An 18,818-nucleotide genomic window follows, 5' to 3' on the forward strand; every position below is an offset into this window, starting at 1 on the left:
TGCAGGATAATATAACCCAAAGCTCCTAGTTTTACACATTACAGTTCCCCTTGAGTGAAATACTTTGCCCAGCTGCTTGGAAATTGATTGTGTAGTTGCCTTGAACAAGTATGAGGGTGTATTCCAGGAAAATTCTTGATCTGTTACAACATGCTGAAACGTATTGTGAAATACAAAAAGTAAATTAGAATGATCTTTTAACCTAGTCTCACAGAATGGTGTGGCAAGGACAGAATCGTACAGAAACGTAAGGATTACAGTCTATTTTATAGTGATCAACAAAAGACTGGCAAACTCTATTTACAACACACACAAGTGGAGGAGGAGGGAAGAGACGGGAGACTGATTAACTGCTAAACCCTAGACAAACTAATTCTGCAAAGAAAGTATGTGTAATGCAAGATCTAATCATCCACAGTCCATGAAACCAGGTGTGAACGTGCACTTCTAATACTGTTACGGATGGTGTCACGGCCATTGTCTGACCATGGGATGTATTTTTACAGATGCAAATCTAGTACAATTGCAGATTAAGTGCTCATTTGCAAGTTCATTATGCAACATTCATGCTGCACTAAATGGCAGTTGTCTTCCAAAAGCAATTCCACTACACTCGTATGTTTTTATTTGATTTCATTTTATACCACACATAAACATGAATTAATAACATTGTTCATAAAAAATAAATAAATTACATAGCAATTGGTTATCCACCCGAAGCTCTGAAATTGTGCCACTTACCCTCCCATCCCTCTGGCCACACTATCTTATGATCTTTACTAACTATAATAACAAGGAAAAGAAAACAGCAGTAAGGAAGAAAGTTTGTTGTAAGCTGAAAGTAGAAAACTGGTTCTTATCAGACTCTGTTCTTCTAGGTATCTATTGCACAGCACTGTGAGACTAAAACCGTGAGACTGAGACAGTGACCTTGTTCACACAGGGAAAAGCATGCAGTTCTTCAATCTGCTTTTTACAAACTTATAGCATCCTGCAACTAAAATACACAAATTCAGAAAAAATAACAGGAAAATCTGTATTACAGATTGAAAATACATTTTTTAAACAATTATGTGGAATCAGTAGAAAGTAGTTTCAAAAATCTGAAATACAACAGGCTATTGCAGCACTGAACAAGTCTGTACTCGTCTTTACCATCCAGAAGGTTCGCAGACGAGAGGTGGGGCATTACACAATCTTTTTAATCTGGGTGTTGTTTGTATAATTGATCCTTAGCCACTGACACTTTATGACAATTATTTTCTAACACCACATTTATTTTAATGTATTGTCACATTTTATTGTGATGTATGTGTCTTTATACGGAATGTGATACTGTCTTATTCTGAGTTGTTATTGACAAGGTAAACATAGTTTGAAGGCCCAGTTTATGAAAATGCTTTAAAGGTGTACATACTGTATTGAGAATTAGCAAACAATATAGTTAACAAACCAACCAGATGAAACCTATTCAAAGTCTTTGCATTTGAAAACTCTGTTTAATTAGAATAAAAACAACAGTACAAAAGTAAATACTGTTTATTTTGTTGGGGTATTTTACACTTTACAAATAAAAACATTAACACATTTTAATACTTTATTATTATTTTAAATTAATTTCTAAAAAATCATTTTAAAATCATGAAATAAATCATAATCAAAACAAAATCAAGAACAGGTGAATCGAGTGCATTAATACAAACAATCAGTGTATTTAACTAAATCAAGTGTCAAAACTAAACATCCAAAAAAAGGACAAAACAAAGTGATGCATTGTAAAATCAACAGTTAATGCATTAGACAAAACAAAAAACATAACCAGTAGGACCAAAACTAAACAAAACAATCTAATGCATTTTCTTTTTTATAAGGCAGTCAATGTATCAGACAAATCATAAATGGAACAAAATCACCAAACATCCCGTACCAAAAAACAACAATCAAGTGCATTAAAAAAAAACATTACATTAAAAAGACATCCATGTGTCATAGAGTATTACATTCTATTAAAACAAAACCAAAAAATAGACTTTTCTTGGGATTGTCAGTCCTGCAGAGGAGGCCCTCACAGTCCTGGTGGAGGTTTTCTTCCTATGCCTCCCAGTGCTGATGCTTCACTCTGGACTGGCTCCTGTCACTGGTGTACTGGCTCCTCTTCACAGGCTGTGGCCCCTCGCCAGCGCCCTCGTGGTGTGTGGATGTTCTCCAGGTGCCGGGGCCTCGGCGTCCTCACAGACCTGCAGAGAGAGAGAGAGAGAGAGAGAGAGAGAGAGCCAGTCCGGTGCACAGGAAAGCTTCACTCAGCATCTGTACCTCTCAGACCAGCGTGTCAGGCCGAGCCCTGCTCCTCAGGAGACGAGGAGCGGCCGTGATGTGGGTGCCCAAGGACACTCGAAAGTGCTACAATATCAAATTAGTCCCATAACTGTGGAATTATTTGTGTCATGTATTTATTCTTGTATATTATACAAGTATAATTCAACTGTGATGTAACATTAATGCAAGGCATAACCCAAATAAACATTCGGACCTACCCAGGAATCAGATGCTGCAAGCCCAATCCCAGATAGGTTTTACATCACTGTCACTATCACTGTGATCTTTACACACTGGCTAACTGGCCATCACTTCAAACGTGTCGGCTATTTCACTGGTATAGACAAATTCATAAAACCATTAATCGGAAAATCACCACACTACCTATGCAAACAAGCAAGTATATCGGGTCCCTCTTCCAATCTTTGTTCAGACAACCTGGTTACTTTAACTGTCCCTCATGTGTCTGCTGCTGTTGGGTGTAACTCTTTCCAATATGCCGCTGCACTTGATTGCAATAAGCTCAAACTTTGGGAATGTGCTTTCTCTTAGCTTGATGCATTTTTCCCGGTGTCGTGTACCTGCCAGAGGAGACGTTATAAAAAACCATAAAAAACATAAAATCAACATGTTTTATTATTGTGATGTTCTTAATTTTAAGTTTGTTTATTGCTATATTTATGCTACCTCTTTTTCATTTTAAATGAGAACTTGTTCTCAATGCCCTTACCTGGTTAAATAAAGGTTTGAATTTATTTGAATTGAGTTAGTACAACTACAATTAGGACAATTTTAGCAGAAATAAATAATAATAATAATAATAATAATAATAATAATAATAATAATAATACTTATATTACTATCAACATAAAAAAATGTATTTCACTTGATTTTGCTATAATTGTGTTATACTGCATCTTCCATATACATATGTACGGTGGCTCCTCTGGTTATGTCGTGATCATGAGATAACGTTACCTATCGCTATCAGAGAAAACGGAAGTGATGTCATTTTCTGAGACAGTGCTGACACTGGGGCGCTGCTGTCAACACATTCGGGTTGATTTTCAACAAGGCTAATGCAGACACATTGTTTTATGCCTTTCAATAATGAAATGAGCTTCATTACAACACAACTTCTTGGTTGATATATAGGCTACTCACTGGACTGAAATTTGCGTAATGCATTTAATCTTCTGTGAAGTTTGCTTATTCTCTCCATATCTCGCTTCTTTCCTAAGTGTATTGTGTTTTCCTCCCATTTCCACCCAGTGCAAAGACATGTGGTTCAGGTTAATGGTCTCTCAGTGCCCGCTGTGAGTGAGTGAGAGTCCGCGGTGCCAGAGGGGTTCGGCCCAGTGGACACCGCGCATAAAAACTATCCAAACTACAATTATAATAATCATACACAGGTTCATATTAGCATATTTTACGTGTGCCTATTCGTAAATACACGAATTATGCATAATGAACACATTACAAATGATGTAACCCCTCAGAGGAGCTTTAAACCCCCTTCAGAGAAAGGTGCTGTGCTGTGGTGTGGCGGTGAAGATGCTCAATGAACATGGTTTGAATCCGGAGTAGGGTAATGGTCAAATGTGTATTTATTGATATTACTATAATTCTTATGCTTTTCCTGTTATTATTATTCCGTACAATAGTGGGGTTAAGTCTGTTAACCATTGAGTATAGTTATGCCTGCTTGAAATGATATATTTTAACCCTTCATCTGTGTACAGTTGCTGAGGTCCGGACCACATGGACGAGTGGTCTGAATCACCGCACAGTGGTCCCTTTTGATAAGCATGGCATTGATTGTGTGGTTTTATACAGTTTTAACTGTTACATATGTAGCTGTTTCAGTCCACTGTACATTTTTCACTTTGATTACTTTGATTAAATGCACCTGTATCACATTTGCACGTTTTGTGCTCTCCCCCTGCAGTGCCCGTGCAGTTCGATGTTTAATTGAATAACTGAATAGAGTATTTAAAGCCCCTGTGTCGCCAGTTAAGGGGGGCCACTGCTTTGATGTGTCGTCCTTCAATGAACCCGAATGAGTGGACAGCAGCGCCCCAGTGTCAGCACTGTCTCAAGAAAATGACATCACTTCCGCTTTCTCTGACAGCGAGCGGTAACGTTATCTCATGATCACCACATAACCAGAGGGGCTTTTTATTTTTTATTTTTTCCCATGTCCTCAATGAGCCACCATAGATATGTTACCCTTAAATTGAACCTTTACATTCATATTTCCAGCACTTCAGAATGAAAGCAGTTTTATCCTCAGCTGAAGTGCAGTATAAGTGTACAACCACCTGAGGGCGCTAATATGCTACTTCCTTCCCACAGTGAAAGGTATGTTGCCAATGTCAGCAGTGCTGGTGTTTCAGCTCAACCCTGAACAAGTTTTAGACCTCTAATTACAGTTCTAAATAAAAAGACCACAACAACTAAAAACTAAAATGTATGCTGTAAAAAAAATAATAATAATAAATACAAAAATAGATCTCTGTCAGGAGCTGCAGGTTGCTGACCCTTGGTCCAGGACAAAATTAATTAAATGCTGCCGTCAAAACAGCAAGTAATTGGGAGCCAGGGCAGGGAGGGAGACGGATAACACAAATATGACAATTCAGTAAGTGTTCTGTAGCACTGTGACAATAGTACTGCTTTAATCTACAACAACAGCAGCTGCTGGTGCTTTTAGGAGCTGGTGTGTGAATGTGCATGTTGGGATTAAAATTGTCTGATTAGAATAGGCTACAAGACAGTTAGCTTTTAACAATGACTTGTGGGTGTACATGTACTTAATCTACCTACAAGGAGGATATATCTATTAAGGTCAAAGTTAAGAACACACTGCAGCTTTACATGACAGAGAGGTGGTGCTCTGGTGATGTGAGCATTTACACCACATGGCACTTTTAAGCTGATTAAGACCACTTAAGAACAGCTGGCAGAGCAGGGTTGACTACATATTTCAGAAGCTAAAAATATTTCCTGTCTTAATCACGTGTGTGGAAGGCGGGGTAATAGGATACCATAAATACAGTACAATAAGACTTGTATTTACAGATATTTGTACATAAAATATAGATATGAATTGTTGTATGCAAAGTTTACATAATCTCTCTCTCTCTTTTGTTTGTTTGCTTTTGGTGTACTTTATAAAGTATGATTAAAAGTAAAAAAATAAAACTTTATCCGTCTCTGTCTTTCTCTCTGTCCCACCATGCGAGATTCCACTACGCAGGCTCCCCTGGGCAACAAGGCTCCTCTGCGGGACCTGGCTGACGCCCCCTGCTTGTCCTCTCTCAGGGGCTTTTAATTATTATTATTATTATTTTTTTATTTCTTGGCAGATGCCCTTATCCAGGGCGACTTACAACATAGGTGCAAAACAAAGTGCAAAAATACAGTTAAGTAAAAGGCATCAAACATTACAAATTCAATTTAACTAAAACATAGCATTTAAAAATATAATACATTTTACAACTTCTAATTTACAATTTACACAGGCAAGTACAGTAAGTGAGGTCCTACATCCTGGACGGTAAAAGCTAAGTGCTGTCAAGATGTAGGGTCACAGTCAGGGGCAACGGGAAAGGGAGCAAGGAGGAAAATCAATCAAAACCCAAGAAGCATAATAAAACTGTGAAGTGCTATCTGACGGAGTTTAAAAGGACTAATATTACAAGTACTGTCGGAAAAGATGTGTCTTGAGTAGCGCCGGGACGAGGTCAAGGACTCTGCTGTTTTGACTTCGGTGGGCAGGTCATCCCACCATTTAGGGTCCAGGGATGAGAAGGAGCGGCTCTGGAGGAAGGAGAGTGGAGAGGAGGCAGAGTTAGTCTTCTGGCGCTGGAGGAGCGCAGTGGTCTGGAGGGGATGTATGGAGAGACGAGGGATTGAAGGTAGCTTGGTGCAGTGTGGTCGAGACAGCGGTAGGTGAGGGTCAATGTCTTGTACTGAATGCGTGCTGGTATCAGGAGCCAGTGGAGGGAGCGGAGCAGTGGAGTAGCGTGTGCGAATCAGGGAGAGAGACACCAGACGAGCCGCAGAGTTCTGGATGAGCTGGAGCGGCGGGTAGTAGATGCAGGCAAGCCGGCCAGGAGGGAGTTGCAGTAGTGCAGGCGGGAGAGGACCAGTGACTGGACGAGCAGCTAAGTCGAGTAGTCGGTGAGGAAGGGACGGATTTGTCGTATGTTGCTCAGGAAGAATCTACAGGTGCACGTCAGCGTGGTGATGTGCTGGGTGTAGGAGAGCGCAGGATCGAGGGTGACTCCGAGATTTTTAGCGGAAGAAGAAGGAGAGAGTGTGGTGGATTCCAAGGGGATCGAGATGGGGAGGTCAGCAGAAGGTGAGGAAGAATGGAGGGAAAAACAGGAGATCCGATTTGGAGAGGTTGAGCTTGAGGTGGTGCGAGTGCATCCAGGCGGCAATGGCAGACAAGCAGGAAGAGATGTGAGAGGGGATGAGAGGGTCAGAAGAGGGAAAAGACAGGAAGATCTGGGCATCATCAGTGTAGAAGTGGTAGGAGAAACCATGGGAAGCGATGAGGGGGCCCAGGGAGCGAGTGTAGAGAGAGAACAGGAGGGGGCCCAGGACGGAGCCTTGGGGTACGCCTGTGAGGAGAGGTTGGGGGGTGGATGAGGAGCCTCGCCATGTCACTTGGTAGGACCGGTTACTGAGGTAGGAGGAGAACCAGGTGAGAGCAGTCCCAGAGATTCCAATGTCAGTGAGGCAGGAGAGGAGGATGGAGTGATCAACGGTGTCAAATGCTGCGGAGAGATCAAGGAGGATGAGGACTGAGGAGAGGTCAGAGAGCTGACGGTGGACCGCCCGCTCGAGAGTCTTTGAGAGGAAGGGGAGTAGGGAGACAGGGCGGTAGTTCTGAGGAGAGGTGGCATCAAGGGTTGGTTTCTTGAGCAGTGGGATGACAGCAGCTTGTTTAAATGCAGAGGGGAAACAGCCAGAGAGGAGTGAGGAGTTGAGGAGGGAGGAGATGAAGGGGAGAAGATCAGGAGTGGTCGCTTGGAAGAGGCGAGAAGGTAGAGGGTCCAGGGCACACATTGTAGGTTTGTGACGTAGGACGAGAGCAGAAACTTCAGCATCTGAGAGAGGTGAGAACGAAGAAAAGGAAGCTTGATCGGTGGGAGGTTTGGGTGTGATGGAGAGGAGGGTGGAGACTGCGGATGTCTGCAATCTTGGAGGAGGGAAAGGGAGAAAGAAATTAAGTGGTGGTCCGAGATGTCCATGGGTGTCACAGAGAGTGTTGAAGGGGAGCAGCCTCTAGAGAAGATGAGGTCAAGCTGGCGGCCTGCCCTGTGAGTGAGGGGGGACGGGGAGAGAGTGAAGTTAAAGGAGTGAAGGAGGGGAAGAAATCTGGCACAGTGGGAAGGGTTGGAGAGATGGATGTTGAAGGAGGATGGTAGGTGAGGACAGTGAGGGGAGGGAGGAGAAAAGAAAGTCGAGTTCATCCAGGAAGGAGGTGAGAGGACCAGGTGGATGGTAGAGAACTAGAAGGAAGAGGTGAGAGGGAGAGGTGAGTTCCACTGCATGGAATTCAAAGCTGTGGGTCATGATAGAGGAGAGAGAGGGGGGACAGAGAAGAGGAGAGAAGGGGAGAGCAGGAGCCCTGTTCCTCCTCCCCGCCCGGTAAGACGAGGGGAGTGGGACAGGACGAACAGAGAGGATAATGCAGCAGGGGTGGTAGATTTGTCTGGGGAGATCCATGTCTCGGTGAGAGCGAGGAAATCCAGAGACTGGTGGGAGGCGAAGGCGGAGATGAAGTCGGCCTTGTTGGAAGCCGAGTGGCAGTTCCACAGGCCCCCAGAGAGTGGAATAGAGGGGAGGGAGGAGGAGGGGAGAGGCAGAGAGATGAGGTTGGAGGGATTAGGGAAGCAATGGCGCGCAGGTGCGTGCCGAAAAGACGGAGAGAGCAGGACAGGAATCGGAAAGAGATCGTCATGGTTGCCTGTTGTTGCTGCTTTGCCTGCAGCTCGGGGGGCTGAAGCTCCTGAAGACTGCACGGGGGGTGAGTGGCTGAAACTGATGCAGACACTCTCACACTGAGACTGGTACTGACACTCTAAGATACGCCTTGTTGAGATTACAGAGGGCTTGGAAGGTCCTTGCCCCCGCAAATTTATCGCTAAAGCTCTGGTGGAAATCCTTGGCCTGGAGTAAACACCGCTGCTGGATAGAGCACACTGTTCCCACAAGTTGCAATGTGAAGGGCCTTAATCACCCTGTGAAGCGTAATAGAGTCCTAACTCATCTACAACAACTGAAGACATTTCTACAGGAAACCCATTTTCACACTTCAGACCACTTCAGGATTCGGAGGGGCTGGGTGGGGCAGCTTATTCACTAAATAAATAAATAAATAAATAAATAAAATAAAAAGGCTCAGGGAGTGGCAATTTTAGTGCGCAAAACAATCCCTTTTATAGCATCAGAGGTTACCTCTGATCCAAATGGTAGATTCATTGTGTTCACTGGCAAACTTTCCAATGCTCCTGTAATTTTGGCCAATGCCTATGCCCCCAACTGGGATGACAGTGCTTTCATTACTAACTTATTTTCCTCCCTGCCTTCCCTGGATTCCCACCAGCTGATTCTTGATGGGGACTTTAATTTTTCCCCTCAATCCTGCGCTTGACCACTCTCCTAATATGTCTGCCTCCGTTTCTAAAACCACTTTAGCTATTACAAATTTTCTTGATTCTTATGCAATCTCTGACCCTTGGCGGTTCCCGTTTCCCTCTTCAAGACAATATTATTTTTTCTCCCATGTCCATCACACTTACTCCCGGATTGATTATTTATTTTTAGACAATAAATTACTCCCATTTATCCGTCCATGCACACATGATTGCATTGTCGTTTCAGATCACACTCCTATAACCTTAGAATTAATTTTTCCTAATCAATCTGCTACACGTCACCCTGTCTGATTCTAATTTTGTTAAATGTATAACTGCTCAGATAGATTTATTTTTTAGAAACAAATACCATACCAGAGATTTCTCCCTCCACTCTTTGGGAGACATTTAAGGCTTATATATGAGGTCAAATAATTTAATTTACTCTTCAAAATAATAAACACAGATCAGGGAGACTTTCAGAACTGGTGAATCTCATCTCTCAGATGAATCAAGTTTATCCCAATTCCCCTATACAACTTATGAGTACGGCGGCAAAGACAGTAAAGCACTCGCCCTTCATCTTTGGCAGTCAGCTGCTCCCCATTTAATTTCCCAAATTCAGTCTCAGTCTGGCCTGGTAAATGATCAAAAGGAAATAAACAATCAGTTCTCAAATTTCTACTAATCTCTTTACACATCAAAATTGCCCCTAATCTGTAGATTCCTTTTGTAATAACCTCAACATTCCCTCTATTGATTCTGATACAAAGTCTTCACTAGAAAACCCTGTTTCACCTGATGATATAACTATGGTAATCAAATCCTTGCAGACCGGCAAATCCCCTGGCCCTGATGGCTTCCCTGTAGAATTCTACAAAACGTTTTCCACCTATCCTGATAACCCATTTTTTGGATGCTTTTAATTCTTCAACCCTACCCCCTACTCTTCATCAAGCCTCAATATCCTTATTGCTTAAGAAACATGCTTGGGAGCTTGGCTACAAATATAAGTTAATCCCTGTAAATTCTCATCTCTTCCTGCCTCACTGTGTTCATCTCTGCCAATATTGATATTAAACTATAGTCAAAATCCCATAGTTAGACACTCTCTGAAAATTTGGACTCAATTTACAACACATTTTGGCCTGATGTCACTCTCTGTATTTTCCCCTATTGACAGTAACCACCTGTTCCCTCCCTCTCTGGTAGACCAGGCATTCAGTGTTTGGCACAGAAATGGGATTACAACCACTCAGGATTTATACAAAGATAGAATTTATATGTTATTTGAACAGCTCGCAAATAAGTTTAATTTACCGCAGTCCCATTTTTTTCGATACCTGCAAGTTAAGCATTTTACACACTCTCAATTCACTCAATTTCCTTCACTTCCCCCAAAAACTGACACAGATCTCATACTCTGTGTTTTACCAAGTAATGCAGGTCTGATTTAATAGATTTATCCTTTATCTTACACTGTCCCTCCCTGTCAGTATTAAAAACTGTATGGGATCAAGACTTGGGCCTAACTTTCCATGACGAGCTGTGGGCAGCTATTTTATTTCGAGTGCACTCCTCATCTGTGTGTGCTAGACATGGGTTTATACAATTCTAGATTATAGATTGTACCCATATTTCTAAAACCAAACTGGCTAAGATTTGGACTCAACATGCAATAGGTGCAATCAGACTCTGGCCACTCTTATACATATGTTTTGGATATGTCCCAAGTTGGTTCCTTTCTGGTCCTCAATATTTGATACTTTCTCTCAGATTACAGCTTTTAAAATTAATCCTACACAACTCATAGCTCTCTCTGGTGTTCCACCAGATGATCCCACTGTCCACAAGTCAATCTAATTGCCTGGCCTTTGCCACCCTCCTGGCTAGACATCTTAAACTTCTTAATTGGAAATAAACTGCCCCACCTTAATTTGTTCACTGGATCAGGGACACTATGCCATTTCTCAAATTACAAAAAATCAAATACACACTCCAAGGGTCCACTGAGAAGTTATATTTAATTTGGCAACCATTTTTGTCTCTCTTTGATAAATTGAGCCTCCCTTCCCTACCTTAGCTGGAGGTTGAGCTTCCCAAATCCCCTTTTGGTTGCCTTTCATTCTACTTATTGCTGGCTGCGCATGACAGTTATCTTTTTTTTGTTTTTCAGTTAATATTATTACTACTATTGTTATTATTTGTAATTTTATTTATTATATATGCATATCTTATTATTATTATTATTATTATTATTAAGATTGTGGGGTGGGAGGGGATATAATGTATATATATCCCATAATTCATCTTTTGTCTTGAAAAGCACACTGTGCTGGCAAGTTTATGATGTTTCTGCATTTTATATTATATTCATATATCCTTGTTTGCTACTGTGTGAACTATTGCATTAACTCAATAAAAACAAACAAAAAAAAAAAAAAAAAAAAAAAAAAAAAAAAAATATATATATATATATATACACTCACCTAAAGGATTATTAGGAACACCATACTAATACTGTGTTTGACCCCCTTTCGCCTTCAGAACTGCCTTAATTCTACGTGGCATTGATTCAACAAGGTGCTGAAAGCATTCTTTAGAAATGTTGGCCCATATTGATAGGATAGCATCTTGCAGTTGATGGAGATTTGTGGGATGCACATCCAGGGCACGAAGCTCCCGTTCCACCACATCCCAAAGATGCTCTATTGGGTTGAGATCTGGTGACTGTGGGGGCCAGTTTAGTACAGTGAACTCATTGTCATGTTCAAGAAACCAATTTGAAATGATTCGACCTTTGTGACATGGTGCATTATCCTGCTGGAAGTAGCCATCAGAGGATGGGTACATGGTGGTCATAAAGGGATGGACATGGTCAGAAACAATGCTCAGGTAGGCCGTGGCATTTAAACGATGCCCAATTGGCACTAAGGGGCCTAAAGTGTGCCAAGAAAACATCCCCCACACCATTACACCACCACCACCAGCCTGCACAGTGGTAACAAGGCATGATGGATCCATGTTCTCATTCTGTTTACGCCAAATTCTGACTCTACCATCTGAATGTATCAACAGAAATTGAGACTCATCAGACCAGGCAACATTTTTCCAGTCTTCAACTGTCCAATTTTGGTGAGCTTGTGCAAATTGTAGCCTCTTTTTCCTATTTGTAGTGGAGATGAGTGGTACCCGGTGGGGTCTTCTGCTGTTGTAGCCCATCCGCCTCAAGGTTGTACGTGTTGTGGCTTCACAAATGCTTTGCTGCATACCTCGGTTGTAACGAGTGGTTATTTCAGTCAAAGTTGCTCGTCTATCAGCTTGAATCAGTCGGCCCATTCTCCTCTGACTTCTAGCATCAACAAGGCATTTTCGCCCACAGGACTGCCGCATACTGGATGTTTTTCCCTTTTCACACCATTCTTTGTAAACCCTTAGAAATGGTTGTGCGTGAAAATCCCAGTAACTGAGCAGATTGTGAAATACTCAGACCGGCCCGTCTGGCACCAACAACCATGCCACGCTCAAAATTGCTTAAATCACCTTTCTTTCCCATTCAGACATTCAGTTTGGAGTTCAGGAGATTGTCTTGACCAGGACCACACCCCTAAATGCATTGAAGCAACTGCCATGTGATTGGTTGGTTAGATAATTGCATTAATGAGAAATTGAACAGGTGTTCCTAATAATCCTTTAGGTGAGTGTATATATATATATATATATATATATATATATATATACATACATACACACAGTGAGGGAAAAAAGTATTTGATCCCCTGCTGATTTTGTACGTTTGCCCACTGACAAAGAAATTATCAGTCTATAATTTTAATGGTAGGTGTATTTTAACAGTGAGAGACAGAATGACAGCACTCTCTTAAAGGGAGTGCTCCTAATCTCGTTGCCTGTATAAAAGACACCTGGGAGCCAGAAATCTTGCTGATTGATAGGGGATCAAATACTTATTTCACTCATTAACATGCAAATCAATTTGTAACTTTTTTGAAATGCGTTTTTCTGGATTTTTTTGTTGTTATTCTGTCTCTCACTGTTAAAATACACCTACCATTAAAATTATAGACTGATCATTTCTTTGCCAGTGGGCAAACGTACAAAATCAGCAGGGGATCAAATACTTTTTTCCCTCACTGTATATGAATGTATGTATGTATATATATATATATATATATATATATATATATATATATATATATACACTCACCTAAAGGATTATTAGGAACACCTGTTCAATTTCTCATTAATGCAATTATCTAACCAACCAATCACATGGCAGTTGCTTCAATGCATTTAGGGGTGTGGTCCTGGTCAAGACAATCTCCTGAACTCCAAACTGAATGTCTGAATGGGAAAGAAAGGTGATTGAAGCAATTTTGAGCGTGGCATGGTTGTTGGTGCCAGACGGGCCGGTCTGAGTATTTCACAATCTGCTCAGTTACTGGGATTTTCACGCACAACCATTTCTAGGGTTTACAAAGAATGGTGTGAAAAGGGAAAAACATCCAGTATGCGGCAGTCCTGTGGGCGAAAATGCCTTGTTGATGCTAGAGGTCAGAGGAGAATGGGCCGACTGATTCAAGGTGATAGAAGAGCAACTTTGACTGAAATAACCACTCGTTACAACCGAGGTATGCAGCAAAGCATTTGTGAAGCCACAACACGTACAACCTTGAGGCGGATGGGCTACAACAGCAGAAGACCCCACCGGGTACCACTCATCTCCACTACAAATAGGAAAAAGAGGCTACAATTTGCACAAGCTCACCAAAATTGGACAGTTGAAGATTGGAAAAATGTTGCCTGGTCTGATGAGTCTCGATTTCTGTTGAGACATTCAGATGGTAGAGTCCGAATTTGGCGTAAACAGAATGAGAACATGGATCCATCATGCCTTGTTACCACTGTGCTGCTGGTGGTGGTGGTGTAATGGTGTGGGGGATGTTTTCTTGGCACACTTTAGGCCCCTTAGTGCCAATTGGGCATCGTTTAAATGCCACGGCCTACCTGAGCATTGTTTCTGACCATGTCCATCCCTTTATGACCACCATGTACCCATCCTCTGATGGCTACTTCCAGCAGGATAATGCACCATGTCACAAAGGTCGAATAATTTCAAATTGGTTTCTTGAACATGACAATGAGTTCACTGTACTAAACTGGCCCCCACAGTCACCAGATCTCAACCCAATAGAGCATCTTTGGGATGTGGTGGAACGGGAGCTTCGTGCCCTGGATGTGCATCCCACAAATCTCCATCAACTGCAAGATGCTATCCTATCAATATGGGCCAACATTTCTAAAGAATGCTTTCAGCACCTTGTTGAATCAATGCCACGTAGAATTAAGGCAGTTCTGAAGGCGAAAGGGGGTCAAACACAGTATTAGTATGGTGTTCCTAATAATCCTTTAGGTGAGTGTATATATATATATATATATATATATATATATATATATATATATATGAGAGATAGAGAGATATCCCCCTTAGACTAGAGCTGGGTATCGGCACTGATCTCCCTATTCGATTTCGATTTAATTTGGGAATAATGATAATTACAATACCAAAATTGCTTATGAGAGAGATTCTCTGAGGATGAATTAGCACAGTACAGGAAACCCTCTAACTTATATAATAAGGTAGATTACTAAAGTTGAATGTTAAACATTGATGACCAGGCTCAAAACATTAAATTGAATTGCATTTTATTTAACAAATATAAATAAACAAAAACACCTAATTTAACTACCATTAAATAATAGCAAATTAACCAAGGCTCTGAGTTGTGTGTCTATCAAAATAGTGCAAGCCTTTAAAAAAAAATCACTTTAATAATAATGAAAGGGCATCGTGTAAGAGGGGGGGCGATCACGTCTTGTCGGGGATGCTTGCGAGAGTGGGGACAGAGCATGTGCGCTTTTTATATATATTCTTTTCGTTCACACATATGTTTGGCCAGGCGGCATAGATTTAAAAGATCGATCTCAGGATTTTAAGACTTGATATCAGATCGTCCAAACCAGAATCCAAATTAATTGGAAAATTTTACCCAGCCCTACCCTAGACCCACAAAATATCCTTCCATGACCTCTGTCTCTTTCTATATCAGCTGTTGTGATTTTGCTTCTTTTGTGGCCATGTATGTGTACGTGTGTGGGTGTGCGATTTTCCTTAACTTGTTTTACACAGACCTCTGTTCACACTCACATCCCCTCCATGAGTGTTTTTTTTTACCTGAGTAGCTTTTATTCATTATTGAAGTTACATTATGTGCATAGCCATAGTGTTTTATTATTGCACCATCATCCATATATTTGGAAACAAGGATTTAGCACAATAAATTAAGTCACATTTCTCAACGCAGGTCATGTTTTGTCCTTTTTGTGGAGGTGGGCGCCCACCTCCACAAAAAGGACAAAACATGACCTGCGTTGAGAAATCGTTTTGCCCCAACTGTGGCAAATCTCATGGGGTCTTGCCAGATGAAAATCGCACAAGTCTTCCATCAGTCCCTCAGTGAGCGAGTGCAGGTTAGGCTATGAGTCTGTCTAGCTCATATTTAGGATGTGACGAATACTTTTTGGAGACCTTTAATTTATAGTGTTTCTATTTATTGTGCTAATTACCGTTATGTGTTCATTATTAATTTGTATGATTTTAGGTATTGTGAACGGAGATGGCCTGACTCAATCGATTTGATAAGGGAGTATTTCAGAAAAGGCTACACTTATGATTTTATTTGTGTTCTGAATATATGTTTTGTGTTTTCTAAATATTTGTATTGTGTTTTGCACTTCAGGGCCATCGTAATTTCCTCCCCATCTTTGTTATATTATATATTTCCTGTACAAGTACTCTAAACCTTTATAAGGCAGAATTGTAATAAAAGTAAATTCCTAAGAAGCTTGGGTCTGTCTTTATTTTCCCAGACAGAGGAGGGGTGGGGGGGGTGGGGGAGTTGGGAATGCTGCTGAATTGGGAGGAGACAGGTTTCATACAGAAGCCTTAAGTTATGAGTACAGGGTGTTGCCTGATTTGTGCAAGTGATATCCTTCAGTGATAAGCTCAACATAAAATAATTAATACATTGACAATAATAAGTAACACATACAAAAGAAAAACAAGAATCCTAATAGACTGTAAAATACAAGAATAATACAAACATAATAGTGATAATGAGCCTGTATGTCTGTGACATTTACAAAACTGTGTGCATAACTGTATGTCAAATGATTGTCTACATTGAGTTAGGCCTTTGCAATAAACGTCTGGATTCTTGACTATGACTCCATGCACAACAAAGTGCTCTCTGAGAGTTTTGCCATTACATTTATTTCAATACATGCATAAAACTGTAGTGGGTTTAATAAATCCCAGGATACACCACTGAAGAAGTAAGAAGTTTATTACAGAAAACATAAATGCAGGTTAACCCGGAGCCCTCCTCTCACGTGAAGTGAAGAAAAGATCTAAGGATGTGAGTTGGAGAAGCCTTTTTGTATCTTCAGATAGACAATTGGTTGCAGTCTTATCTATCAGGCGTGATTACATCTCATTAAAATACAGTTGTACAAAATAGTTTACCACATACATAATAATTAAGATAGACCTAAGTTTGTTGCTGTGTTGATGTGTTAAATGAGTTGATTGGTGATGGTCAGCATTCTTAGGAAGCAGATGTTTATCAAAGACATCGTTTTAAGTCCTTAATCAAATACCTGTGCCCCCAGACACACAATCTGTATACTGTTTAACTGTTTCAGCTGATTTAATTTCCTCGAAGGCAGTTGCTGAATGAATTAACTGAAAAGCAATAGCTGATTGAATAATTCTAAAGACAGTAGTTGATTGAAATAATGAAAAGACAATGCTTGATGATTGAAGTGACCTCTCAGACGGAAATGCATTAAGAACTAATAATGAGAGTAGCCCACAGAACAGAGATAATGCAAACTAATGATTGCTTTATAGACCAAACTAAATTAGCAACATGAAACCATTCATAATATAAAGAATATAAAGAAAATAATACAAGTAAATATTCCCACTTACAAGCTGTTGTACTTAGAGTGAAACATTTAAATTGTCAAGGCTGAATTACAACAGCGGTGTAACAGACAAGTCCTGAACATTTTTGTATTGCTTTGGGTAGATCTGGGGGGAATGTCTGACTTGCTTTCAAGTGTCTATGTCACTCTAAATAGATTTGAAAACATGAAATAAAGACATTATGGCACGATTATACAATTAAAATGTCCCCCAGTGATGCGGAGTCCAAGCGTCCGCTGGCAGTGCTGCATCATTACAGGGTGTGAGTGACCCGGTCACTTGTGTTTTTAATGCAACATTCTGTCGCACAGTAAGGACTTTTCATTACTGGCTCACTCTCGCCTGTAATGATGTAGCACAGTGTTTCTCAAGCCCGCTCGAGGAGAACCACCTACTCTGCTGGTCCTATGAAGAACTCAATTAGGCTACTTAACTGAACTCTTAATTTAACTAATAATTTGCTTAAATGCGACTTTTTAAATTGTGGAAATGATAAAAAAAAAAAAAGGTTCCTTAAGATAAGTTCCTATATAGTTGTATACTTAACTTAAAACCCCTACTGTTTAGAATGATGAAAAGGCTCTGATTTAGGACATTATTAGTTAAATGAAGGGTTCAATTAAGTAATTGAGAGCTCAGTTGGAACAAAAACCAGCAGGGTAGGGACTGGGGTTGAGAAGCACTGATGTAGCATGCACTCTGGGCAGAGGCTGGGCATAGTAAAAGAGAGTGTGTAAGATTATGTGGTAAGAGGTTATCTTACCATTAGGGTTGGCCAATTTATTGTACATAAAACTAATAAATAGAGTATAAGTCTAGTATTGTGTTCAAAAGTATTGTAGTATATATCATTATCATCAGTTAGGTCTAAAATACTGTGAAATTATTTTGTCATGCATATAGCCAGCGCCTTCTTACCCATCTCACGTCACCTCCTTCTCTGTGGCCCTCAGCCTGGAACTGCAGGGCTGTATCAGAGCTCTCCTTCAGTCCGGCCAGCTCTGCCTGTGGACGGATGGACACACACACTGACATTACACCTGACGGACGCATACAAAAGGCTTTCAGACTCTTGAACCCACTGTCTTCAGGTTTTCTTCCCAGTCAAGCTCTCAGACCTATACTTATACAGAGAGAGAGAGAGAGTCTTGAGGCACAGGAAGGAGGTGAGAGTCTGACATATATGGTGTCACAGCTGGTGGTGACACTAGTCCACCCACAGTGAGAGCGAACTAATAAAAACTTAAGGAAATAAAATGCATGTAATCTAATGCATCTCCGATGACACGGATAATTCAAACACATCCACAAATCAAGCGTTTTAATAAATCCTGCCCGACATACTTGAATTGTAAGGGAGCTGCACGTTTGGATTGGGATACAGTGGCTTCGGTACTGCAGGCTGCAAGTTAAATATAGCGTGATGTTGTTGATACACATCATATTTGCATACAAGTTAAATATTAATTTTACAGGATTTATATGTAAGATTGCAACGGTAAATCATTAGTTAAAAAATATTCAGTCAAAAAACGATTGAAAACTGAGATTTAGTTGTAAAAACTACATATTTATAAATGGGGGAAGGCTTAAACGATTTTTAAAAGTGGAGAAACGCAAGCTGGCGGACGAACCTGTGAAAAGACCAACACAGAAACCCGATCCTCCCGGTAGATGCGTGTGGGAGCTGCCAGGCCCCTCTCGAGCAAGAGCCGGAGAAGAGCCGGAGAAGAGCCCTCTGTTGTCCAAGAGAGACCTGGACAGAGCAAACTTAGAAACGG

At 40.8% G+C, this 18,818-nt stretch overlaps 1 long non-coding RNA gene across 1 annotated transcript; it reads right to left on the minus strand.

The window, feature by feature from the left end:
- Window positions 1-1,630: 1,630 nt before the first annotated feature.
- Window positions 1,631-18,753, minus strand: LOC136759154 (uncharacterized). Its single transcript, XR_010820013.1, has 3 exons — window positions 18,672-18,753; window positions 17,956-18,042; window positions 1,631-2,897 (listed from the first exon to the last, which is right to left on the minus strand). It is a non-coding gene; the product is annotated as an uncharacterized LOC136759154 (long non-coding RNA).
- Between the last annotated feature and the right edge of the window lie 65 nt (window positions 18,754-18,818).

Source organism: Amia ocellicauda, chromosome 1 (genome assembly GCF_036373705.1).
Source record: "Amia ocellicauda isolate fAmiCal2 chromosome 1, fAmiCal2.hap1, whole genome shotgun sequence".
In the NCBI taxonomy this organism is placed as follows: Eukaryota; Metazoa; Chordata; class Actinopteri; order Amiiformes; family Amiidae; genus Amia; species Amia ocellicauda.